This window comes from Zingiber officinale, chromosome 3A (genome assembly GCF_018446385.1).
Source record: "Zingiber officinale cultivar Zhangliang chromosome 3A, Zo_v1.1, whole genome shotgun sequence".
NCBI classification, from domain to species: Eukaryota; Viridiplantae; Streptophyta; class Magnoliopsida; order Zingiberales; family Zingiberaceae; genus Zingiber; species Zingiber officinale.
This window is the reverse complement of record NC_055990.1, coordinates 94785225-94812170: the sequence shown is the minus strand read 5'-3', so window position 1 is coordinate 94812170 and position 26946 is coordinate 94785225. Positions and strand designations below refer to the sequence as shown.

The following is a 26946-nucleotide window of genomic DNA, read 5'->3' as shown; positions in this document are numbered from 1 at the left end:
AAACCTTTCAATTAAACCTGTGACCATCTCATTGTCATTTGTTGTTTTTTTCTTTCCAAGATTTCCATGGTTCGAAGCATACAACTTCAATGGATTGAATTTCCGAAACTATCCAGCTTCATTCCAGAAAAAGAATCAGTAAGTTAGCATGAGTTGAAAAAAAAAAGTTACAACCAAGGAAGCAAATAAGAAAAAGGGAAAAAAGATCAGGATTTGAAGCAGAAGTTGTAGCTGATTTCTAAAACTGTATTTCGAATTACAGTGCAGAAATTGAGCATCCGATTATTCTCCTCATCAATTTGCAATGAACCACCATTGTCTTCGGGTACCCAGCCTATTAGATATGTATGTTTTAGATGGTCTTCTTCCTTTGATGCTACACAGACTTGGATGTTTTGATATTCTGCCTACTGCAATTGAGGACTGATAGGTCTCTATTTTGCAACACTTGCTGAATCTATAGTGGGGTTTATAGGAAGTTGAATTATTTGAGATAAACATTAAATTTAGAAGATTATGGGAGTGTAAATGTTATCATTTAAGCCATTGTGGAAGCTGAAGTTAGTCAGAAAAAAAGAAGTTATGAACATAAATCAACAGGAATTGAAAGGATCTGTAACTTGGCATCTAAAACATGTTGAGTGTTAATTCTATGTGTTGATTCTGAGCAGCTATTGGAATTCAACCTCCTATTATCTCAATGCTAAATGAGAGTCATTGACGAGTTGAGCCCTTCATAACTCAAGCTGAAATTACCTCAACTCTTAAATGCTGAAACTTAATCCAAGGAGTTCACATATGTTTCTGCTGAAGAGTGTGAACTAATAACTAAATGTGAATTGTTTCGTGCAAACCCTATTGGAATTATATTCCAAGGACAACCTTTACTCTGTGGTTTGGGGTTACTGTCTTCTAAACCCCTCCATGATTGGAATCCTGCATTTACAATGCTGCAATCTAGCTTCAGATTTCAGCATCCTTTAGAAATTTCCTGCATTTGACAACAAGGACACAACCTACAAGCTATTTTAAGGAAGGAGGTAAACTAGAGCTGCAGGAGAGCTGAATGAATCATAGTGTCTTTCCATACCTGTGCAGGAAGTAAGCTTCCAACAACTTGCGACATGCTGCAAGTGAGATCCTGCCATTTGATTCAGAAACTCAATCAGCAGGAAACAATGAGAATCTGATTTTGTGCCAAGTCGCTATGCTATTCTTGATTGCTACAGTTTTGAATTTAAGTTTTAATCATTCTAGTGCTAAAAGATACTCACTTCAAAGCTGAATCCTTCAGGAATTAAGCTGAATTTACTTTGAAATCTCAATTCTGAAACTCTGAAATTAAAATTCTGGATTGTCGGAAATGTAGACGTCCTTTGAGAATTGAATCAGAATTTGATTTCTTGAAGCTGAACTATAGCAAATTAGTGGCTCTTCTTCTTCCCATGACTTTGTGATTGAGAACATATCATACAGAGGAAAAAACAATTAGAATGTTAGTTCATTTCTAGAATTGTCAAGAAAAAATGAAAGAAACTACAGTTTTGTTGCAGTGATACTTAAATCAAAGCTTGTGCTATCTTATTTCCAAGTTTCAACACGTCCTTTGCAAGATTTTTCATGATTCGAGTTTGTAGTCCAAATTTTTATAATTAAATTATTGATTTCCTGATTCAGGAAGGAATTGAGTATTATCTTGATTTTGTTTGTGTGCAATTCATTTATGCAATTCTCTAACCGGGAAATGTTCAATTAAACTTGTGACCACCTCATTGTCATTTGTTGTTCTTTTCTTTCCGAGATTTACATGGTTCAAAGCATACAACTTCAATGAATTGAAATTCCGAAACTATCCATCTTCATTCCAGAACAAGAATCAGTAAATTGACATGAGTTGAAAAAAAAAGTTACAACCAAGGAAGTAAATAAGAAAAAGGGGAAAAGATTAAATATGAAGGAAGATAAAAATAATTCCCAACATAATGGAATTACATCAGTTGGACTTGAAGCAGAAGTTGTAAAGGACTTCTGAAACTGTATTTTGAATTGCAGTGCAAAAATTGAGCAACCTATTATTCTCCTCATCAATATGCAATGAACCACCATTGTCTTCTGATACCAGCCTATTAGATATTTATGTTTTAGATGGTCTTCTTCCTTCATGCTGTACAAACTTGGATGTTTTGATATTCTGCCTACTGTAGTTGAGGACTGATAGGTCTCTATTTTACAACACTTATAGAATTTGTAGTGGGGTTTACAGGAAGTTGAATTACTTGAGATAAACATTAAGTTTAGAAGATCATGGAAATATAGATGTTATCATTTAAGCCATGGAATCTTAAGTTAGTCACAAAAAAAAAGAAGTTATGAACAGAAATTAGCAGGAACTCAAAGGATCTATAACTTGGCGTCTAAAACAAGTTGAGTGTCAATTCTCTGTGTTGATTCTCAGCAACAACAACTGCAATTCAACCTCCTATTCTCCCAGTGCTAAATGAGAGTCAAGGACTAGTTGAGCCCTTCATAACGCAAGATGAAATTACCTCGACTCTCAGATACTTAAACTTAATCCAAGGAGTTCACATTTGTTTATGTTGAAGAGTGTGAGCTAATACCTAAATGTGAATTGTTTCTTGAAAACCTTAAGAGTACTTGCACTTACTTTGTCGTATAAACCTCTTCATGATTGGAATCTTGCATTTACTTAATGCTGCAATCTAGCTTCAAATTTCAACATCCCTTCAGAAATTTCCTGAATTTGACAACAAGGACACAACCTACAAGCTATTTTAAGGAAGGAGGTGAAGTAGAGCTGCCGGAGAGAAAAAGGAAGTCTATAGGAGAGAAGAAAATCAAAAACGCAAGATAAACATAAAGAAAATGAAAATTAAGGAAGAAAAAAGACAGCAAAAGAAGTGAACTCATAGGAAATAAAATAACAATAGTTGAAAGAGAAGAAGAATAAAAAGAGACAAAACAAAAGAAAATAAGCTATGAGGAGATAAAAAAAGGAGACGAAATCAAAGAAACAAAATGAAAAAGGAAGTTAAAGATAAAGAGAAGCACATGTTGAAGCAACAAAAGGACAAAAACACAAAAAACAAATAGAAGAAGAAGAAGAAAGAGAAAAAGAAAAGAAAAAAAGTAGAAAGAGAAAAACACAAATAAGGAAAAGATAAGAAGAGCCAGTTTAGAATAGGGTTAGAAGGGCATAATTTGTTGAATGAAAAACTTGAAGCTCTTGTGCTAAAAGATCAAATGTAATTCAAGTAATTAAATTTCAGCATTATGATATAAAAGGTCAATTGATTTTAACAAAATTGTAATGACATTAAACCATTTAAATAAAATAATGAAAGTCTATAAACAAAATATAGATTAGCCATGCACATCAATGATCAGAAATATAGTGGAAAATAAGATACTAAGCTATTTTCATCAAAGAAAAAGGAATTGCTACAAGAACACAAAAGATGCATTAATGAATATGAAAATAAAAAAGTTAAATTGTAAATCAAAGAGGATCATTAATTTTTTTACACTATAAAGATATATGTGAGAGAGACAACATACACTAGCAAGAAGGATGATTAGACTTAAAAGGAGAAGCACAAGTGAAATGGAAAAAAAAAAAAAGACAATCATACGAAGGAAAAAAAGTGCAAAAAATAAAGCAAAAAAGATCAAGCAAAGAAAGTGCAAACTTGGATAAAGGTTACAAGAATATAGTATGTCGAATGGAACAACTTGAAGTTCTAATAAAATCCTCAATTTATCAAATTTAAGAAATAGTGTGAAAAATTAATTTACGTTAAACAAATAGTGCTCACATTAAACAATTCTAATGACATAATTAGACTACACACAAAACATAAATCAACTATGGACATCATTATCACAATTCAAATGCAAAATAAAAAATGCAAGTAAGCTATATTTTCAAAAAAAAAAAAATCTAACAAAGAAAATACCATGGAGAATGCATTATCTAATATGAAAAGCATAGTTAAATTGTAAACAAAAAAGGATTATCAAATATTAGTTGAGACAGAGGACAAAGAGGAAGTAGATAGAATTGAATATCAACATTTAGAATTCACTAAAAGAAAACAAGAAGCAAGAAATAGTAAAAATAGAAAAAGAAAAAGAAGAAAAAAAATAATTAGTGAACAAATTAGGGAAGAAGAAAAAGAAGCAAAAAAGTTAGGAAAAAAAGAAAATAAAAGTAATATAGGACGAAGATTTATCAAAAAAATTAGATCAAACATTTTGAATATTAGTAGAAGAAAGACAAATATGAATAAAACTAAGGAAAACATAGAGAGTGGCAATAAAAAATAATAATTTGAAGAATAAAAAGAACAATAAATAAAAAAAATGAAAATGAACAAGATAAAGAAAAGGACAAAAGAAGAGATAATCAAAAGTTATAGTGAAAAATGAAAAGTAGATAAAAAATAATAAAAAACAAAAAAGAATAAACAAGGACAGAGGAAGAAGACAAAGAGGGAAGAAAACAAAAGCATACAAAGAAGAAGAGAAAAAAAATCAAGATGATAAAAAGACATAAGCAAAGGTGAAGAAAAGCACAAAGGACAAGGAAAGAGTGGTAAAAGAAGACAAAAAATATATATATAGGATTGAATAACAATATTTAAAATAGAGTAAAGAAGGAAAGAAAAAAAGGAATAAAAGGAACAAGATCTAGTAAAAAAGAAGAAAAAAAGAAAGAAAAAGAATTAAAGAGGATTAATTCGAAAAGATGAAAAAGGAAAAAAAAGAAGACAAATATAAAGAGAAACCCATAAGATGAAACAGAAGGGAAGCGAAAGAAAAATAAACAAAAAATTAAGAACAAAGCGACTCACTTGGCTATCAGGATTCATAAACTCTAGTACTTAAGCCTGGAGGTCTAGAGTTCGAATCCTGGGGGAGGCAAAAATCCACTGGCCAAGGGTGGAAAGACTTAGTGAATAACGGCACGGCCGAGGGTCGTCGATCGACGACATGAGAGGTTGCCAAATGAGCCGCATTTTTATTGTAACGACCCGGCCCTTTGGCCTCTTGGGCGGCCCTTGTGGCGGCCCAACTGGTGGTCCTTATGTCATTGGCCCATTTGGTGACCTTTCATGTCGTCGCTCACTTGGCTACCAGGATTTATAAACTCTACTACTTAGCCTAGAGGTCTAGAGTTCGAATCCTAGGGAAGACAAAAATCCACTGCTAGGGGTGGAAAGTCCTAGTGAGTAACGGCAAGGTCAAAGGGTCGTCGGTCGACAATATGAGAGGTCGCCAAATGGGCCGACGACATAAGGGCCGCCAGTTGGGCCGCCACAAGGGTCGCCCAAGAGGCCGAAGGGTCGGGTCATTACAATAAAAATGCGCCTTTTTATTGTAACGACCTGGCCCTTCGGCCTATTGGGCGGCCCTTATGTCGTCGGCCCATTTGGTGACCTCTCATGTCGTCGACCGACGACCTTTGGCCGTGCCGTTACTTACTAGGACTTTCCACACCTGGCCAGTGGATTTTTGCCTCCCACAGGATTCGAACTCTAGACCTCCAGGTTTAAGTACTAGAGTTCGAACTCTAGACCTCCAGGCTTAAGTACTAGAGTTCGGTCGACGACATGAAAGGTCGCCAAATGGGCCGACGACATAAGGACCGCCAGTTGGGACGCCACAAGGGCCGCCCAAGAGGCCAAAGGGCCGGGTCGTTACACAAACTTCAAGAGAAGAAGACAAGGAGGAAATAGAAAGATAAGTATACTATAAGATGATAAAAAAAAGACATGAGACAAAAAAAGCACAAGGACAAAGGAAGAGTTGTAAAAAAGTATAAAAAGGAAGTAGATAGTGTAAAAAAGAAAATACACATTGATAGAAAAGACCAACATAGATAACCAGTACACATTCATACCAACTCGACCTACTAAAGTGAGATTCCAATATATTTAAATCGTTCTTGGCTTATATTGTCTACTAAATTTTAGCTTCCCAATGGGTACCCACATATTATATTGATAAGATGACCTTAAATTTAATTAACTTCATGTATTATGTAACTACACATAGGTTGTAGGTCAAATCATGTAGTAAAAAAATATACATAACCTTTTGTCATTCTAATAAAAATTGAGAGAAAAGACAAAAATAGAAAAAATAAAGGATGATCAAGAAGAGAATTAAAAATTATAGGTGAACAAAGTTATTGGAGAATAAAAGAGTGCCCATAAAGTAGACAAAAAAATTTTAAAAATAAATCTCATGAGAAGAGAGAGGAGAAAGAGAAGTAGACAGAATTTTAAAAAATAGATAAGGATCAAGGAGGAGGAAGAAGAGAAAAGTCATAGAGATGAGAAAGTAGATATATAAGGTACTAAAAAATGAACAAGCATATGGAGTAGATAATAAAAGAAGGGGAATTGGAGAGAAAACAATTAAAATCAAGAATGATGAAAATTAGAATAAAAAATAAAGGTATTGATCGATGAATAAGAAATAAAAAATATAAAAATAAATTTATCAAATTGTAAACTAGAAGAAAAAGACAACGGTAAAAAATGAAGAAAGGTACAAAAAAATCAAAAACCCAAGAAGAAAATAAAGAAAATGAAAATTACGGAAGAAAAAGGATCACAAATAAATAATATTAATTGAAAAAAATAAGAACAAATAGAGACTAGGCAAACGAAAATAAACTAAAAAGGAGAGATAAAGACAAACATTAAAAGAGAAAGACAAGACAAATCGAAGAAACAAGAGGAAAAAAGAAATTAAAGATGAAAAAAAAAAGAAAAGAGGCGGAAAAAGAGAAAAACGCAAAAGAGGAAATAATAAGAAGAGCATAGTTTGTTGGATGAAATACCTTGAAGATCATGAAATAAAAGACTCAAGTAATTCAAATAATTGAATTTCAGCATTATGATATAATGGTCAATTTATTTTAACCAAATTATAATAACATAAAACCATTTGAATAAACCAATGGAAGTCTATAAACAAAATATGGATTCGTCATGCACATCAATGATCACAAATAAAATGGAAAATAAGATATTTTCATCAAAGAAAAAGGAACTGCTACAAGAACAACAAGCATTAATGAATATGAAACTAAAAAACTTAAAATGTAAACCAAAGAGGATCATTAATTTTTTTCACACAATAAAGTTATATGTGAGAGAGGCAACATACAGTAGTAGCAAGAAGGGTGATTAGACTTAAAAGGAGAAGCACAAGTGAAATGGAAAAAAAAAAAGACAATCATATAAAGGAAACAAAGTACAAAAAATAAAGCAAAAAAGATCAAGAAAAGAAAGTGCAAAGTTGGATAAGGGTTGCAAGAATATAGTATGTCGAATGGAACAACTTGAAGTTCTAATCAAATCCTCAATTTATCAAATTTAAGAAATAGTGTGAAAAGTTAATTTACGTTAAACAAATAGTGCTCAAATTATAAACAATTCTAATGACATAATTAGACTACACACAAAACATAAATCAACTATGGACATCATTATCACAATTCCAATGCAAAATAAAATGTGCAAGTAATCTATATTTAAAAAAAAAAAATCTAACAAAGAAAGTACCATGGAGAGTGCATTATCTAATATGAAAAGCATAGTTAAATTGTAAACAAAAAAAGATTATCAAATATTAGTTGAGTCAGAAGACAAAGAGGAAGTAGATAGAATTGAAGATCAACATTTAGAATTCACTAAAAGGAAACAAGAAGCAAGAAATAGTAAAAATAGAAACCGAAAAAGAAGAAGAAAAATAATAGAGAACAAATTAGGAAAGAAGAAAAAGAAGAAAAAAGGATAGGAAAAAAAAGAAAATAAAAGTAATATAAGACGAAGATTTATAAAAAAAATTAGATCAAACATTTTGAATAATATTAGAAGAAAAACAAATATGAATACAACTAAGGAAAACATAGAGAGAGGCAATAAAAAATAATAATTGGAAGAATAAAAAGAACAATAAATGAAAATGAACAAGATAAAGAAAAGGACGAAAGAAGAGATAATCAAAAGTTATAGTGGAAAATGAAAAGTAAATAAAAATTATAAAAAACAAAGAAGAATAAACAAGGATAGAGGAAGAAGACAAGGAGGGAAGAAAACAAAAGCATACAAAGAAGAAGAGAACAAAAAATGAAGATGATAAAAAGACATAAGAGGAGGTGAAGAAAAGCACAAAGGACAAGGGAAGAGTGGTAAAAGAAGACAATATATATGTATAGGATTGAATAACAATATTTAAAATAGAGTAACAAGAAGGAAAGAAAAAAGGTAATACAAGGAACAAGATCTAGTAAAGAAGAAGAAAAAAAGAAAGAAAAAGAATTAAAGAGGATTAATTCGGAAAGATGAAAAAGGAAAAAAAGAAGACAAATATAAAGAGAAACCCATAAAATGAAAGAGAAGGGAAGCGAAAGAAAAATAAACAAAAAATTAAGAACAATGAATAAACTTCAAGAGAAGAAGACAAGGAGGAAAGAGAAAGAAAAGTATACAAATAAGATGATGAAAAAAAGACATGAGACAAAAAAAGCACAAGGACAAAGGAAGAGTTGTAAAAAAGTACAAAAAGGAAGTAGATAGTGTAGAAAAGAAAATACACATTGATAGAGAAGAATGACATAGGTAACCAGTACACATTCATACCAACTCGACCTACTAAAGTGAGATTCCAAAATATTTAAATCGTTCTTGGCTTATATATATTGGCTACTAAATTTTAGCTTCCCAATGAGTACACACATATTATATTGATAAGACGACCTTAAATTTAATTAACTTCATGTATTATATAACTACACATAGGTTGTAGGTCGAATCATGTAGAAAAAAAATATACATAACCTTTTGTCATTCAAATAAAAATTGAGAGAAAAGACAAAAATAGAAAAAAATAAAGGATGATCAAGAGGAGAATTAAAAATTATAGGTGAATAAAGTTATTGAAGAATAAAAGAGTGCCCATAAAGTAGACAAAAAAATTAAAAAATAAACCACATGAGAAGAGAGAGGAGAAAGAGAAGTAGACAGAATTTTAAAAAATAGATAAGGATCAAGGAGGAGGAAGAAGAGAAGAGTCATAGAGATGAGAAAGTAGATAAATAAGGCATTAAAAAATGAACAAGCATATGGAGTAAATAATAAAAGATGGGGAAGAGGAGAGAAAATAATTAAAATCAAGAATGATGAAAATTAGAATAAAAAATAAAGATATTGATCGATGAATAAGAAATAAAAAATATAAAAATAAATTCATCAAATTGTAAACTAGAAGAAAAAGGCAACAGTAAAAAATGAAGAGAGGAACAAAAAAACCAAAACAGCAAGAAGAAAATAAAGAAAATGAAAATTAAGGAAGAAAAAGGACCACAAAATAAATAATATTAATTGAAAAAAATAAGAACAAATAGAGACCAAGCAAACGAAAATAAGCTAAAAGGAGAGAAAAAAACAAACACCAAAAGAGAAAGTCAAGACAAATCGAAGAAACAAGAGGAAAAAAGAAGTTAAAGATGAAACAAAAAAAAAAAAGAAAAGAGGCGGAAAAAGAGAAAAACGCAAATGAGGAAATAATAAGAAAAGCATAGTTTGTTGGATGAAATACCTTGAAGATCTTGTAATAAAAGACTCAAGTAATTCAAGTAATTGAATTTCAGCATTATGATATAATGGTCAGTTTATTTTAACCAAATTATAATAACATTAAACCATTTGAATAAAACAATGGAAGTCTATAAACAAAATATGGATTCGCCATGCACATCAATGATCACAAATAAAATGGAAAATAAGATGTTTTCATTAAAGAAAAAGGAACTGCTACAAGAACAACAAGCCTTAATGAATATGAAACTAAAAAACATAAATTGTAAACCAAAGAGGATCATTAATTTTTTTCGCACTATAAAGTTATATGTGAGAGAGACAACATACAGTAGCAAGAAGGGTGATTAGACTTAAAAGGAGAAGCACAAGTGAAATGGAAAAAAAAAAAAAAGACAATCATACGAAGGAAACAAAGTGCAAAAAATAAAGCAAAAAAGATCAAGAAAAGAAAGTGCAAAGTTGGATAAGGGTTACAAGAATATAGTATGTCGAATGGAACAACTTGAAGTTCTAATAAAATTGTCAATTTATCAAATTTAAGAAATAGTGTGAAAAGTTAATTTACGTTAAACAAATAGTGCTCAAATTATAAACAATTCTAATGACATAATTAGACTACACACAAAACATAAATCAACTATGGACATCATTATCACAATTCCAATGCAAAATAAAATGTGCAAGTAATCTATATTTAAAAAAAAAAATCTAACAAAGAAAGTACCAAGGAGAGTGCATTATCTAATATGAAAAGCATAGTTAAAGTGTAAACAAAAAAGGATTATCAAATATTAGTTGAGTCAGAAGACAAAGAGGAAGTAGATAGAATTGAAGATCAACATTTAGAATTCACTAAAAGGAAACAAGAAGCAAGAAATAGTAAAAATAGAAAACGAAAAAGAAGAAGAAAAATAATAGAGAACAAATTAGGAAAGAAGAAAAAGAAAAAAAAAAGGATAGGAAAAAAAAGAAAATAAAAGTAATATAAGACCAAGATTTATCAAAAAAATTAGATCAAACATTTTGAATAATATTAGAAGAAAAACAAATATGAATACAACTAAGGAAAACATAGAGAGAGGCAATAAAAAATAATAATTTGAAGAATAAAATGAACAATAAATGAAAAAAAAATGAAAATGAACAAGATAAAGAAAAGGACGAAAGAAGAGATAATCAAAAGTTATAGTGGAAAATGAAAAGTAAATAAAAATTATAAAAAACAAAGAAGAATAAACAAGGATAGAGGAAGAAGACAAGGAGGGAAGAAAACAAAAGCATACAAAGAAGAAGAGAAAAAAAATGAAGATGATAAAAAGACATAAGCAAAGGTGAAGAAAAGCACAAAGGACAAGGGAAGAGTGGTAAAAGAAGACAATATATATGTATAGGATTGAATAACAATATTTAAAATAGAGTAACAAGAAGGAAAGAAAAAAGGTAATACAAGGAACAAGATCTAGTAAAGAAGAAGAAAAAAAGAAAGAAAAAGAATTAAAGAGGATTAATTCGGAAAGATGAAAAAGGAAAAAAAGAAGACAAATATAAAGAGAAACCCATAAAATGAAAGAGAAGGGAAGCGAAAGAAAAATAAACAAAAAATTAAGAACAATGAATAAACTTCAAGAGAAGAAGACAAGGAGGAAAGAGAAAGAAAAGTATACAAATAAGATGATGAAAAAAAGACATGAGACAAAAAAAGCACAAGGACAAAGGAAGAGTTGTAAAAAAGTACAAAAAGGAAGTAGATAGTGTAGAAAAGAAAATACACATTGATAGAGAAGAATGACATAGGTAACCAGTACACATTCATACCAACTCGACCTACTAAAGTGAGATTCCAAAATATTTAAATCGTTCTTGGCTTATATATATTGGCTACTAAATTTTAGCTTCCCAATGAGTACACACATATTATATTGATAAGACGACCTTAAATTTAATTAACTTCATGTATTATATAACTACACATAGGTTGTAGGTCGAATCATGTAGAAAAAAAATATACATAACCTTTTGTCATTCTAATAAAAATTGAGAGAAAAGACAAAAATAGAAAAAAAAAAAATAAAGGATGATCAAGAGGAGAATTAAAAATTATAGGTGAATAAAGTTATTGGAGAATAAAAGAGTGCCCATAAAGTAGACAAAAAAAATTAAAAAATAAACCACATGAGAAGAGAGAGGAGAAAGAGAAGTAGACAGAAATTTAGAAAATAGATAAGGATCAAGGAGGAGGAAGAAGAGAAGAGTCATAGAGATGAGAAAGTAGATAAATAAGGCATTAAAAAATGAACAAGCATATGGAGTAAATAATAAAAGAAGGGGAAGGGGAGAGAAAACAATTAAAATCAAGAATGATGAAAATTAGAATAAAAAATAAAGATATTTATCGATGAATAAGAAATAAAAAATATAAAAATAAATTTATCAAATTGTAAACTAGAAGAAAAAGGCAACGGTAAAAAATGAAGAGAGGAACAAAAAAACCAAAACAGCAAGAAGAAAATAAAGAAAATGAAAATTAAGGAAGAAAAAGGACCACAAAATAAATAATATTAATTGAAAAAAATAAGAACAAACAGAGACCTAGCAAACAAAAATAAGCTAAAAGGAGAGAAAAAAACAAACATTAAAAGAGAAAGTCAAGACAAATCGAAGAAACAAGAGGAAAAAAGATGTTAAAGATGAACAAAAAAAAAAGAAAAGAGGCGGAAAAAGAGAAAAACGCAAATGAGGAAATAATAAGAAGAGCAAAGTTTGTTGGATGAAATACCTTGAAGATTTTGTAATAAAAGACTCAAGTAATTCAAGTAATTGAATTACAACATTATGATATAATGGTCAGTTTATTTTAACCAAATTATATTAACTTTAAACCATTTGAATAAAACAATGGAAGTCTATAAACAAAATATGGATTCGCCATGCACATCAATGATGACAAATAAAATGTAAAACATGATATTTTCATCAAAGAAAAAGGAACTGCTACAAGAACAACAAGCATTAATGAATACGAAAATAAAAAACTTAAATTGTAAACCTAAGAGGATCATTAATTTTTTTCACACTATAAATTTATATGTGAGAGAGACAACATACAGTAGCAAGAAGGTGATTAGACTTAAAAGGAGAAGCACAAGTGAAATGGAAAAAAAAAAAGACAATCATACGAAGGAAACAAAGTGCAAAAAATGAATAAAAAAAGATCAAGAAAAGAAGTGCAAAGTTGGACAAGGGTTACAAGAATATAGTATGTCGAATGGAACAACTTGAAGTTCTAATCAAATCCTCAATTTATCAAATTTAAGAAATAGTGTGAAAAGTTAATTTACGTTAAACAAATAGTGCTCACATTATAAACAATTCTAATGACATAATTAGACTACACACAAAACATAAATCAACTATGGACATCATTATCACAATTCCAATGCAAAATAAAATGTGCAAGTAATCTATATTTAAAAAAAAAAATCTAACAAAGAAAGTACCAAGGAGAGTGCATTATCTAATATGAAAAGCATAGTTAAATTGTAAACAAAAAAGGATTATCAAATATTAGTTGAGTCAGAAGACAAAGAGGAAGTAGATAGAATTGAAGATCAACATTTAGAATTCACTAAAAGGAAACAAGAAGCAAGAAATAGTAAAAATAGAAAACGAAAAAGAAGAAGAAAAATAATAGAGAACAAATTAGGAAAGAAGAAAAAAGGATAGGAAAAAAAAAGAAAATAAAAGTAATATAAGACGAAGATTTATCAAAAAAATTAGATCAAGCATTTTGAATAATATTAGAAGAAAAACAAATATGAATACAACTAAGGAAAACATAGAGAGAGGCAATAAAAAATAATAATTTGAAGAATAAAAAGAACAATAAATGAAAAAAAAATGAAAATGAACAAGATAAAGAAAAGGACGAAAGAAGAGATAATCAAAAGTTATAGTGGAAAATGAAAAGTAAATAAAAATTATAAAAAACAAAGAAGAATAAACAAGGATAGAGGAAGAAGACAAGGAGGGAAGAAAACAAAAGCATACAAAGAAGAAGAGAAAAAAAATGAAGATGATAAAAAGACATAAGCAAAGGTGAAGAAAAGCACAAAGGACAAGGGAAGAGTGGTAAAAGAAGACAATATATATGTATAGGATTGAATAACAATATTTAAAATAGAGTAACAAGAAGGAAAGAAAAAAGGTAATACAAGGAACAAGATCTAGTAAAGAAGAAGAAAAAAAGAAAGAAAAAGAATTAAAGAGGATTAATTCGGAAAGATGAAAAAGGAAAAAAAGAAGACAAATATAAAGAGAAACCCATAAAATGAAAGAGAAGGGAAGCGAAAGAAAAATAAACAAAAAATTAAGAACAATGAATAAACTTCAAGAGAAGAAGACAAGGAGGAAAGAGAAAGAAAAGTATACAAATAAGATGATGAAAAAAAGACATGAGACAAAAAAAGCACAAGGACAAAGGAAGAGTTGTAAAAAAGTACAAAAAAGAAGTAGATAGTGTAGAAAAGAAAATACACATTGATAGAGAAGAATGACATAGGTAATCAGTACACATTCATACCAACTCGACCTACTAAAGTGAGATTCCAAAATATTTAAATCGTTCTTGGCTTATATATATTGGCTACTAAATTTTAGCTTCCCAATGAGTACACACATATTATATTAATAAGACGACCTTAAATTTAATTAACTTCATGTATTATATAACTACACATAGGTTGTAGGTCGAATCATGTAGAAAAAAAATATACATAACCTTTTGTCATTCTAATAAAAATTGAGAGAAAAGATAAAAATAGAAAAAAAAAAAATAAAGGATGATCAAGAGGAGAATTAAAAATTATAGGTGAATAAAGTTATTGGAGAATAAAAGAGTGCTCATAAAGTAGACAAAAAAAATTAAAAAATAAACCACATGAGAAGAGAGAGGAGAAAGAGAAGTAGACAGAAATTTAGAAAATAGATAAGGATCAAGGAGGAGGAAGAAGAGAAGAGTCATAGAGATGAGAAAGTAGATAAATAAGGCATTAAAAAATGAACAAGCATATGGAGTAAATAATAAAAGAAGGGGAAGGGGAGAGAAAACAATTAAAATCAAGAATGATGAAAATTAGAATAAAAAATAAAGATATTTATCGATGAATAAGAAATAAAAAATATAAAAATAAATTTATCAAATTGTAAACTAGAAGAAAAAGGCAACGGTAAAAAATGAAGAGAGGAACAAAAAAACCAAAACAGCAAGAAGAAAATAAAGAAAATGAAAATTAAGGAAGAAAAAGGACCACAAAATAAATAATATTAATTGAAAAAAATAAGAACAAACAGAGACCTAGCAAACAAAAATAAGCTAAAAGGAGAGAAAAAAACAAACATTAAAAGAGAAAGTCAAGACAAATCGAAGAAACAAGAGGAAAAAAGATGTTAAAGATGAACAAAAAAAAAAAGAAAAGAGGCGGAAAAAGAGAAAAACGCAAATGAGGAAATAATAAGAAGAGCAAAGTTTGTTGGATGAAATACCTTGAAGATTTTGTAATAAAAGACTCAAGTAATTCAAGTAATTGAATTACAACATTATGATATAATGGTCAGTTTATTTTAACCAAATTATATTAACTTTAAACCATTTGAATAAAACAATGGAAGTCTATAAACAAAATATGGATTCGCCATGCACATCAATGATGACAAATAAAATGTAAAACATGATATTTTCATCAAAGAAAAAGGAACTGCTACAAGAACAACAAGCATTAATGAATACGAAAATAAAAAACTTAAATTGTAAACCTAAGAGGATCATTAATTTTTTTCACACTATAAATTTATATGTGAGAGAGACAACATACAGTAGCAAGAAGGTGATTAGACTTAAAAGGAGAAGCACAAGTGAAATGGAAAAAAAAAAGACAATCATACGAAGGAAACAAAGTGCAAAAAATGAATAAAAAAAGATCAAGAAAAGAAGTGCAAAGTTGGATAAGGGTTACAAGAATATAGTATGTCGAATGGAACAACTTGAAGTTCTAATCAAATCCTCAATTTATCAAATTTAAGAAATAGTGTGAAAAGTTAATTTACGTTAAACAAATAGTGCTCACATTATAAACAATTCTAATGACATAATTAGACTACACACAAAACATAAATCAACTATGGACATCATTATCACAATTCCAATGCAAAATAAAATGTGCAAGTAATCTATATTTAAAAAAAAAAATCTAACAAAGAAAGTACCAAGGAGAGTGCATTATCTAATATGAAAAGCATAGTTAAAGTGTAAACAAAAAAGGATTATCAAATATTAGTTGAGTCAGAAGACAAAGAGGAAGTAGATAGAATTGAAGATCAACATTTAGAATTCACTAAAAGGAAACAAGAAGCAAGAAATAGTAAAAATAGAAAACGAAAAAGAAGAAGAAAAATAATAGAGAACAAATTAGGAAAGAAGAAAAAGAAGAAAAAAGGATAGGAAAAAAAAAGAAAATAAAAGTAATATAAGACGAAGATTTATCAAAAAAATTAGATCAAGCATTTTGAATAATATTAGAAGAAAAACAAATATGAATACAACTAAGGAAAACATAGAGAGAGGCAATAAAAAATAATAATTTGAAGAATAAAAAGAACAATAAATGAAAAAAAAAATGAAAATGAACAAGATAAAGAAAAGGACGAAAGAAGAGATAATCAAAAGTTATAGTGGAAAATGAAAAGTAAATAAAAATTATAAAAAACAAAGAAGAATAAACAAGGATAGAGGAAGAAGACAAGGAGGGAAGAAAACAAAAGCATACAAAGAAGAAGAGAAAAAAAATGAAGATGATAAAAAGACATAAGCAAAGGTGAAGAAAAGCACAAAGGACAAGGGAAGAGTGGTAAAAGAAGACAATATATATGTATAGGATTGAATAACAATATTTAAAATAGAGTAACAAGAAGGAAAGAAAAAAGGTAATACAAGGAACAAGATCTAGTAAAGAAGAAGAAAAAAAGAAAGAAAAAGAATTAAAGAGGATTAATTCGGAAAGATGAAAAAGGAAAAAAAGAAGACAAATATAAAGAGAAACCCATAAAATGAAAGAGAAGGGAAGCGAAAGAAAAATAAACAAAAAATTAAGAACAATGAATAAACTTCAAGAGAAGAAGACAAGGAGGAAAGAGAAAGAAAAGTATACAAATAAGATGATGAAAAAAAGACATGAGACAAAAAAAGCACAAGGACAAAGGAAGAGTTGTAAAAAAGTACAAAAAAGAAGTAGATAGTGTAGAAAAGAAAATACACATTGATAGAGAAGAATGACATAGGTAATCAGTACACATTCATACCAACTCGACCTACTAAAGTGAGATTCCAAAATATTTAAATCGTTCTTGGCTTATATATATTGGCTACTAAATTTTAGCTTCCCAATGAGTACACACATATTATATTAATAAGACGACCTTAAATTTAATTAACTTCATGTATTATATAACTACACATAGGTTGTAGGTCGAATCATGTAGAAAAAAAATATACATAACCTTTTGTCATTCTAATAAAAATTGAGAGAAAAGATAAAAATAGAAAAAAAAAAATAAAGGATGATCAAGAGGAGAATTAAAAATTATAGGTGAATAAAGTTATTGGAGAATAAAAGAGTGCTCATAAAGTAGACAAAAAAAATTAAAAAATAAACCACATGAGAAGAGAGAGGAGAAAGAGAAGTAGACAGAAATTTAGAAAATAGATAAGGATCAAGGAGGAGGAAGAAGAGAAGAGTCATAGAGATGAGAAAGTAGATAAATAAGGCATTAAAAAATGAACAAGCATATGGAGTAAATAATAAAAGAAGGGGAAGGGGAGAGAAAACAATTAAAATCAAGAATGATGAAAATTAGAATAAAAAATAAAGATATTTATCGATGAATAAGAAATAAAAAATATAAAAATAAATTTATCAAATTGTAAACTAGAAGAAAAAGGCAACGGTAAAAAATGAAGAGAGGAACAAAAAAACCAAAACAGCAAGAAGAAATTAAAGAAAATGAAAATTAAGGAAGAAAAAGGACCACAAAATAAATAATATTAATTGAAAAAAATAAGAACAAACAGAGACCTAGCAAACAAAAATAAGCTAAAAGGAGAGAAAAAAACAAACATTAAAAGAGAAAGTCAAGACAAATCGAAGAAACAAGAGGAAAAAAGATGTTAAAGATGAACAAAAAAAAAAAGAAAAGAGGCGGAAAAAGAGAAAAACGCAAATGAGGAAATAATAAGAAGAGCAAAGTTTGTTGGATGAAATACCTTGAAGATTTTGTAATAAAAGACTCAAGTAATTCAAGTAATTGAATTACAACATTATGATATAATGGTCAGTTTATTTTAACCAAATTATATTAACTTTAAACCATTTGAATAAAACAATGGAAGTCTATAAACAAAATATGGATTCGCCATGCACATCAATGATGACAAATAAAATGTAAAACATGATATTTTCATCAAAGAAAAAGGAACTGCTACAAGAACAACAAGCATTAATGAATACGAAAATAAAAAACTTAAATTGTAAACCTAAGAGGATCATTAATTTTTTTCACACTATAAATTTATATGTGAGAGAGACAACATACAGTAGCAAGAAGGTGATTAGACTTAAAAGGAGAAGCACAAGTGAAATGGAAAAAAAAAAGACAATCATACGAAGGAAACAAAGTGCAAAAAATGAATAAAAAAAGATCAAGAAAAGAAGTGCAAAGTTGGATAAGGGTTACAAGAATATAGTATGTCGAATGGAACAACTTGAAGTTCTAATCAAATCCTCAATTTATCAAATTTAAGAAATAGTGTGAAAAGTTAATTTACGTTAAACAAATAGTGCTCACATTATAAACAATTCTAATGACATAATTAGACTACACACAAAACATAAATCAACTATGGACATCATTATCACAATTCCAATGCAAAATAAAATGTGCAAGTAATCTATATTTAAAAAAAAAAATCTAACAAAGAAAGTACCAAGGAGAGTGCATTATCTAATATGAAAAGCATAGTTAAATTGTAAACAAAAAAGGATTATCAAATATTAGTTGAGTCAGAAGACAAAGAGGAAGTAGATAGAATTGAAGATCAACATTTAGAATTCACTAAAAGGAAACAAGAAGCAAGAAATAGTAAAAATAGAAAACGAAAAAGAAGAAGAAAAATAATAGAGAACAAATTAGGAAAGAAGAAAAAAGGATAGGAAAAAAAAAGAAAATAAAAGTAATATAAGACGAAGATTTATCAAAAAAATTAGATCAAGCATTTTGAATAATATTAGAAGAAAGACAAATATGAATACAACTAAGGAAAACATAAAAAGTGGCAATAAAAAATAATAATTTGAAGAATAAAAAGAACAATAAATGAAAAAAATGAAAATGAACAAGATAAAGAAAAGGACGAAAGAAGAGATAATCAAAAGTTATAGTGGAAAATGAAAAGTAAATAAAAATTATAAAAAACAAAGAAGAATAAACAAGGATAGAGGAAGAAGACAAGGAGGGAAGAAAACAAAAGCATACAAAGAAGAAGAGAAAAAAAATGAAGATGATAAAAAGACATAAGCAAAGGTGAAGAAAAGCACAAAGGACAAGGGAAGAGTGGTAAAAGAAGACAATATATATGTATAGGATTGAATAACAATATTTAAAATAGAGTAACAAGAAGGAAAGAAAAAAGGTAATACAAGGAACAAGATCTAGTAAAGAAGAAGAAAAAAAGAAAGAAAAAGAATTAAAGAGGATTAATTCGGAAAGATGAAAAAGGAAAAAAAGAAGACAAATATAAAGAGAAACCCATAAAATGAAAGAGAAGGGAAGCGAAAGAAAAATAAACAAAAAATTAAGAACAATGAATAAACTTCAAGAGAAGAAGACAAGGAGGAAAGAGAAAGAAAAGTATACAAATAAGATGATGAAAAAAAGACATGAGACAAAAAAAGCACAAGGACAAAGGAAGAGTTGTAAAAAAGTACAAAAAAGAAGTAGATAGTGTAGAAAAGAAAATACACATTGATAGAGAAGAATGACATAGGTAATCAGTACACATTCATACCAACTCGACCTACTAAAGTGAGATTCCAAAATATTTAAATCGTTCTTGGCTTATATATATTGGCTACTAAATTTTAGCTTCCCAATGAGTACACACATATTATATTAATAAGACGACCTTAAATTTAATTAACTTCATGTATTATATAACTACACATAGGTTGTAGGTCGAATCATGTAGAAAAAAAATATACATAACCTTTTGTCATTCTAATAAAAATTGAGAGAAAAGATAAAAATAGAAAAAAATAAAGGATGATCAAGAGGAGAATTAAAAATTATAGGTGAATAAAGTTATTGGAGAATAAAAGAGTGCTCATAAAGTAGACAAAAAAATTAAAAAATAAACCACATGAGAAGAGAGAGGAGAAAGAGAAGTAGACAGAAATTTAGAAAATAGATAAGGATCAAGGAGGAGGAAGAAGAGAAGAGTCATAGAGATGAGAAAGTAGATAAATAAGGCATTAAAAAATGAACAAGCATATGGAGTAAATAATAAAAGAAGGGGAAGGGGAGAGAAAACAATTAAAATCAAGAATGATGAAAATTAGAATAAAAAATAAAGATATTTATCGATGAATAAGAAATAAAAAATATAAAAATAAATTTATCAAATTGTAAACTAGAAGAAAAAGGCAACGGTAAAAAATGAAGAGAGGAACAAAAAAACCAAAACAGCAAGAAGAAATTAAAGAAAATGAAAATTAAGGAAGAAAAAGGACCACAAAATAAATAATATTAATTGAAAAAAATAAGAACAAACAGAGACCTAGCAAACAAAAATAAGCTAAAAGGAGAGAAAAAAACAAACATTAAAAGAGAAAGTCAAGACAAATCGAAGAAACAAGAGGAAAAAAGATGTTAAAGATGAACAAAAAAAAAAGAAAAGAGGCGGAAAAAGAGAAAAACGCAAATGAGGAAATAATAAGAAGAGCAAAGTTTGTTGGATGAAATACCTTGAAGATTTTGTAATAAAAGACTCAAGTAATTCAAGTAATTGAATTACAACATTATGATATAATGGTCAGTTTATTTTAACCAAATTATATTAACTTTAAACCATTTGAATAAAACAATGGAAGTCTATAAACAAAATATGGATTCGCCATGCACATCAATGATGACAAATAAAATGTAAAACATGATATTTTCATCAAAGAAAAAGGAACTGCTACAAGAACAACAAGCATTAATGAATACGAAAATAAAAAACTTAAATTGTAAACCTAAGAGGATCATTAATTTTTTTCACACTATAAATTTATATGTGAGAGAGACAACATACAGTAGCAAGAAGGTGATTAGACTTAAAAGGAGAAGCACAAGTGAAATGGAAAAAAAAAAGACAATCATACGAAGGAAACAAAGTGCAAAAAATGAATAAAAAAAGATCAAGAAAAGAAGTGCAAAGTTGGATAAGGGTTACAAGAATATAGTATGTCGAATGGAACAACTTGAAGTTCTAATCAAATCCTCAATTTATCAAATTTAAGAAATAGTGTGAAAAGTTAATTTACGTTAAACAAATAGTGCTCACATTATAAACAATTCTAATGACATAATTAGACTACACACAAAACATAAATCAACTATGGACATCATTATCACAATTCCAATGCAAAATAAAATGTGCAAGTAATCTATATTTAAAAAAAAAAATCTAACAAAGAAAGTACCAAGGAGAGTGCATTATCTAATATGAAAAGCATAGTTAAATTGTAAACAAAAAAGGATTATCAAATATTAGTTGAGTCAGAAGACAAAGAGGAAGTAGATAGAATTGAAGATCAACATTTAGAATTCACTAAAAGGAAACAAGAAGCAAGAAATAGTAAAAATAGAAAACGAAAAAGAAGAAGAAAAATAATAGAGAACAAATTAGGAAAGAAGAAAAAAGGATAGGAAAAAAAAAGAAAATAAAAGTAATATAAGACGAAGATTTATCAAAAAAATTAGATCAAGCATTTTGAATAATATTAGAAGAAAAACAAATATGAATACAACTAAGGAAAACATAGAGAGAGGCAATAAAAAATAATAATTTGAAGAATAAAAAGAACAATAAATGAAAATGAACAAGATAAAGAAAAGGACGAAAGAAGAGATAATCAAAAGTTATAGTGGAAAATGAAAAGTAAATAAAAATTATAAAAAACAAAGAAGAATAAACAAGGATAGAGGAAGAAGACAAGGAGGGAAGAAAACAAAAGCATACAAAGAAGAAGAGAAAAAAAATGAAGATGATAAAAAGACATAAGCAAAGGTGAAGAAAAGCACAAAGGACAAGGGAAGAGTGGTAAAAGAAGACAATATATATATATAGGATTGAATAACAATATTTAAAATAGAGTAACAAGAAGGAAAGAAAAAAGGTAATATACAAGGAATAAGATCTAGTAAAGAAGAAGAAAAAAAGAAAGAAAAAGAATTAAAGAGGATTAATTCGGAAAGATGAAAAAGGAAAAAAAAAAAAAGACAAATATAAAGAGAAACCCATAAAATGAAAGAGAAGGGAAGCGAAAGAAAAATAAACAAAAAATTAAGAACAATGAATAAACTTCAAGAGAAGAAGATGAGGAAAGAGAAAGAAAAGTATACAAATATGATGATAAAAAAAAAGACATGAGACAAAAAAAGCACAAGGACAAAGGAAGAGTTGTAAAAAAGTACAAAAAGGAAGTAGATAGTGTAGAAAAGAAAATACACATTGATAGAGAAGAATGACATAGGTAACCAGTACACATTCATACCAATTCGACCTACTAATGTTAGATTCCAATATATTTAAATCATTCTTGGCTTATATATTGGCTCCTAAATTTTAGCTTCCCAATGGGTACCCACATATTATATTGATAAGACGACCTTAAATTTAATTAACTTCATGTATTATGTAACTACACATAGGTTGTAGGTCGAATCAAGTTGTAAAAAACTATACATAACCTTTTGTCATTCTAATAAAACTTGACAGAAAAGACAAAAATAGAAAAAATAAAGGATGATCAAGAAGAGAATTAAAAATTATAGATGAATAAAGTTATTGGAGAATAAAAGAGTGCCTACAAAGTAGACAAAAAATTTAAAAAATAAACCTCATGAGAAGAGAGAGAAGAAATAGGAGTAGACAGAATTTTAAAAAATAGATAAGGATCAAGGAGGAGGAAGAAGAGAAGAGTCATAGAGATGAGAAAGTAGATAAATAAGGTATTAAAAAATGAACAAGCATATGAAGTAGATAATAAAAGAAGGGGAAGAGGAGAGAAAACAATTAAAATCAAGAATGATGAAAATGGGAATAAAAAATAAAGGTATTGATCGATGAATAAGAAATAAAAAATATAAAAAAAAATTTATCAAATTGTAAACTAGAAGAAAAAGACAACGGTAAAAAATGAAGAGAGGTACAAAAAAACCAAAAACCCAAAAAGAAAATAAAGAAAATGAAAATTAAGGAAGAAAAAGGACCACAAAATAAATAATATTAATTGAAAAAAATAAGAACAAAGAGAGACCAGGCAAACGAAAATAAGCTAAAAGGAGAGAAAAAAACAAACATTAAAAGAGAAAGACAAGACAATTCGAAGAAACAAGAGGAAAAAAGAAGATAAAGATCAAACAAAAAAAAAAGAGGTGGAAAATGAGAAAAACGCAATGAGGAAATAATAAGAGCATAGTTTGTTGGATGAAATACCTTGAAGATCTTGTAATAAAAGACTCAAGTAATTCAACTAATTGAATTTCAGCATTATGATATAATGGTCAGTTTATTTTAACCAAATTACATTAACATTAAACCATTTGAATAAAACAATGGAAGTCTATAAACAAAATATGGATTCTCCATGCATATTAATGATCACAAATAAAATGTAAAACAAGATATTTTCATCAAAGAAAAAGGAACTGCTACAAGAACAACAAGCATTAATGAATACGAAACTAAAAAACTTAAATTGTAAACCAAAGAGGATCATTAATTTTTTTCAAACTATAAAGTTATATGTGAGAGAGACAACATACAGTAGCAAGAAGGTGATTAGACTTAAAAGGAGAAGCACAAGTGAAATGGAAAAAAAAAAAAAAAGACAATCATACGAAGGCAACAAAGTGCAAAAAATGAAGCAAAAAAAATCAAGAAAAGAAAGTGCAAAGTTGGATAAGGGTTACAAGAATATAGTATGTCGAATGGAACAAGTTGAAGTTCTAATAAAATCCTCAATTTATCAAATTTAAGAAATAGTGTGAAAAGTTAATTTACGTTAAACAAATAGTGCTCACATTATAAACAATTCTAATGACATAATTAGACTACACACAAAACATAAATCAACTATGGACATCATTATCACAATTCCAATGGGTAATAAGAAGCAAAAAAGTTAGGAAGAAAAAGAAGCAAAAAAGTTAGGAAAAAAAAATAAAAGTAATATAAGACGAAGATTTATCAAAAAAATTAGATCAAACATTTTGAATATTAGTAGAAGAAAGACAAATATGAATACAAATAAGGAAAACATAAAGAGTGACAATAAAAAATAATAATTTGAAGAATAAAAAGAACAATAAATGAAAAAAATGAAAATGAACAAGATAAAGAAAAGGACGAAAGAAGAGATAATCAAAAGTTATTGTGGAAAATGAAAAGTAAATAAAAAATATAAAAAACAAAGAAGAATAAACAAGGATAGAGGAAGAAGACAAGGAGGGAAGAAAACAAAAGCATACAAAGAAGAAGAGAAAAAAAAATCAAGATGATAAAAAGACATAAGCAAAGATGAAGAAAAACACAAATGACAAGGGAAGGGTGGTAAAAGAAGACAATATATATATATATAGGATTGAATAACAATATTTAAAATAGAGTAACAAGAAGGAAAGAAAAAAGGTAATACAAGGAACAAGATCTAGTAAAGAAGAAGAAAAAAAAGAAAGAAAAAGAATTATAGAGGATTAATTCGAAAGATGAAAAAGGAAAAAAAGAAGATAAATATAAAGAGAAACCCATAAAATGAAAGAGAAGGGAAGCGAAAGAAAAATAAACAAAAAATTAAGAACAATGAATAAACTTCAAGAGAAGAAGACAAGGAGGAAAGAGAAAGAAAAGTATACAAATAAGATGATAAAAAAAAGACATGAGACAAAAAAATCACAAGGACAAAGGAAGAGTTGTAAAAAAGTACAAAAAGGAAATAGATAGTGTAGAAAAGAAAATACACATTGATATAGAAGAATGACATAGGTAACCGGTACACATTCATACCAACTCGACCTACTAAAGTGAGATTCTAATATATTTAAATCATTCTTGGCTTATATATTGGCTCCTAAATTTTAGCTTCCCAATGGGTACCCACATATTATATTGATAAGATGACCTTAAATTTAATTAACTTCATGTATTATGTAACTACACATAGGTTGTAGGTCAAATCAAGTTGTAAAAAAATATACATAACCTTTTGTCATTCTAATAAAACTTGAGAGAAAAGACAAAAATAGAAAAAATAAAGGATAATCAAGAAGAGAATTAAAAATTATAGGTGAATAAAGTTATTGGAGAATAAAAGAGTGTCCATAAAGTAGACAAAAAAATTTTAAAAAAACCCTCATGAGAAGAGAGAGGAGAAAGAGAAGTAGACAGAATTTTAAAAAATAGATAAGGATCAAGGAGGAGGAAGAAGAGAAGAGTCATAGAGATGAGAAAGTAGATAAATAAGGCATTAAAAAATGAACAAACATATGGAGTAGATAATAAAAGAAGGGGAAGAGGAGAGAAAACAATTAAAATCAAGAATGATGAAAATTAGAATAAAAAATAAAGGTATTGATCGATGTATAAGAAATAAAAAATATAAAAATAAATTTATCAAATTGTAAACTAGAAGAAAAAAACAACGGTAAAAAATGAAGAGAGGTACAAAAAAACCAAAAACCCAAAAAGAAAATAAACAAAATGAAAATTAAGGAAGAAAAAGGACTACAAAATAAATAATATTAATTTAAAAAAATAAGAACAAATAGAGACCAGGCAAACGAAAATAAGCTAAAAGGAAAGGAAAAAACAAACATTAAAAGAGAAAGACAAGACAAATCGAAGAAACAAAAGGAAAAAAGAAGTTAAAGATGTAAAAAAAAAAGAAAAGAGGCAGAAAAAGAGAAAAACGCAAATGAGGAAATAATAAGAAGAGCATAGTTTGTTGGATGAAATACCTTGAAGATCTTGTAATAAAAGACTCAAGTAATTCAAGTAATTGAATTTCAGCATTATGATATAATGGTCAGTTTATTTTAACCAAATTATAATAACATTAAACCATTTGAATAAAACAATGGAAGTCTATAAACAAAATATGGATTCGCCATGTACATCAATGATCACAAATAAAATGTAAAACAAGATATTTTCATCAAAGCAAAAGGAACTGCTACAAGCATTAATGAATATGAAACTAAAAAACTTAAATTGTAAACCAAAGAGGATCATTAATTTTTTTCACACTATAAAGTTATATGTGAGAGAGTCAACATATAGTAGCAATGAGGGTAATCAGATTTAAAAGGAAAAGCACAAGTGAAAGGAAAAAAAAAAGAAGCATACAAAGGAAACAGAGTAACAAAAAAAATTAAGCAAAAAAGATGAAGAAAAGGAAGTGCAAAGTTGGATAAGGGTTACAAAAATATATAGTTTGTTGAATGGAACAACTTTAAGTTCTAATAAAATTCTCAATTACTTACATTTTAGAAATAGTGTGGAAAATTGATTTACATTAAACAAATAGTGCTCACATTAAACAATTCTAATGACACAATTAGACTCCACACAAAATATAAATCAACTATGGACATCATCACAATTCGAATGCAAAATAATATATACAAGTAAAAACATGAAAAGGATGGTTAAATTATAAACAAAAAAGATCATCAAATTTTAGTTATCATCATAAAAGAGGACAAAGGGGAAGTAAATAAAATTGAAGATCAACATTTAGAATCCATATTTTAAAAGTAAAAAGAAATAGGAAAAATAGTAAACAAAAAAGAGAGAAAAATAATTAAAGAGAACTAATTGGGGAAGAAGAAAAAGAAGCAAAAGTTTGAAAAGAAAAAGAAAAGAAAAGTAATACAAAATGAAGATTTAACAAAAAATTAGATAAAGCATTTTAAATATGAAAGACAAATATAAATACAAATA

At 28.1% G+C, this 26946-nt stretch overlaps 1 protein-coding gene across 2 annotated transcripts in view; it reads right to left on the bottom strand.

The window, feature by feature from the left end:
• LOC122052074 overlaps positions 1-26946 on the bottom strand; it is a 44821-nt gene that overhangs the window by 2999 nt on the left and 14876 nt on the right. Inside the window, exons 5-7 of one of the 2 annotated variants that reach the window (XR_006131798.1) lie at positions 1275-1449; positions 1091-1141; positions 5-991 (exon numbers count right to left, since the gene is read on the bottom strand). The gene's annotated coding sequence lies outside the window, so the exon portion shown is untranslated. The remainder of the gene's footprint in view (positions 1-4; positions 992-1090; positions 1142-1274; positions 1450-26946) is intronic. The other variant, XR_006131799.1, reaches the window with a different exon arrangement.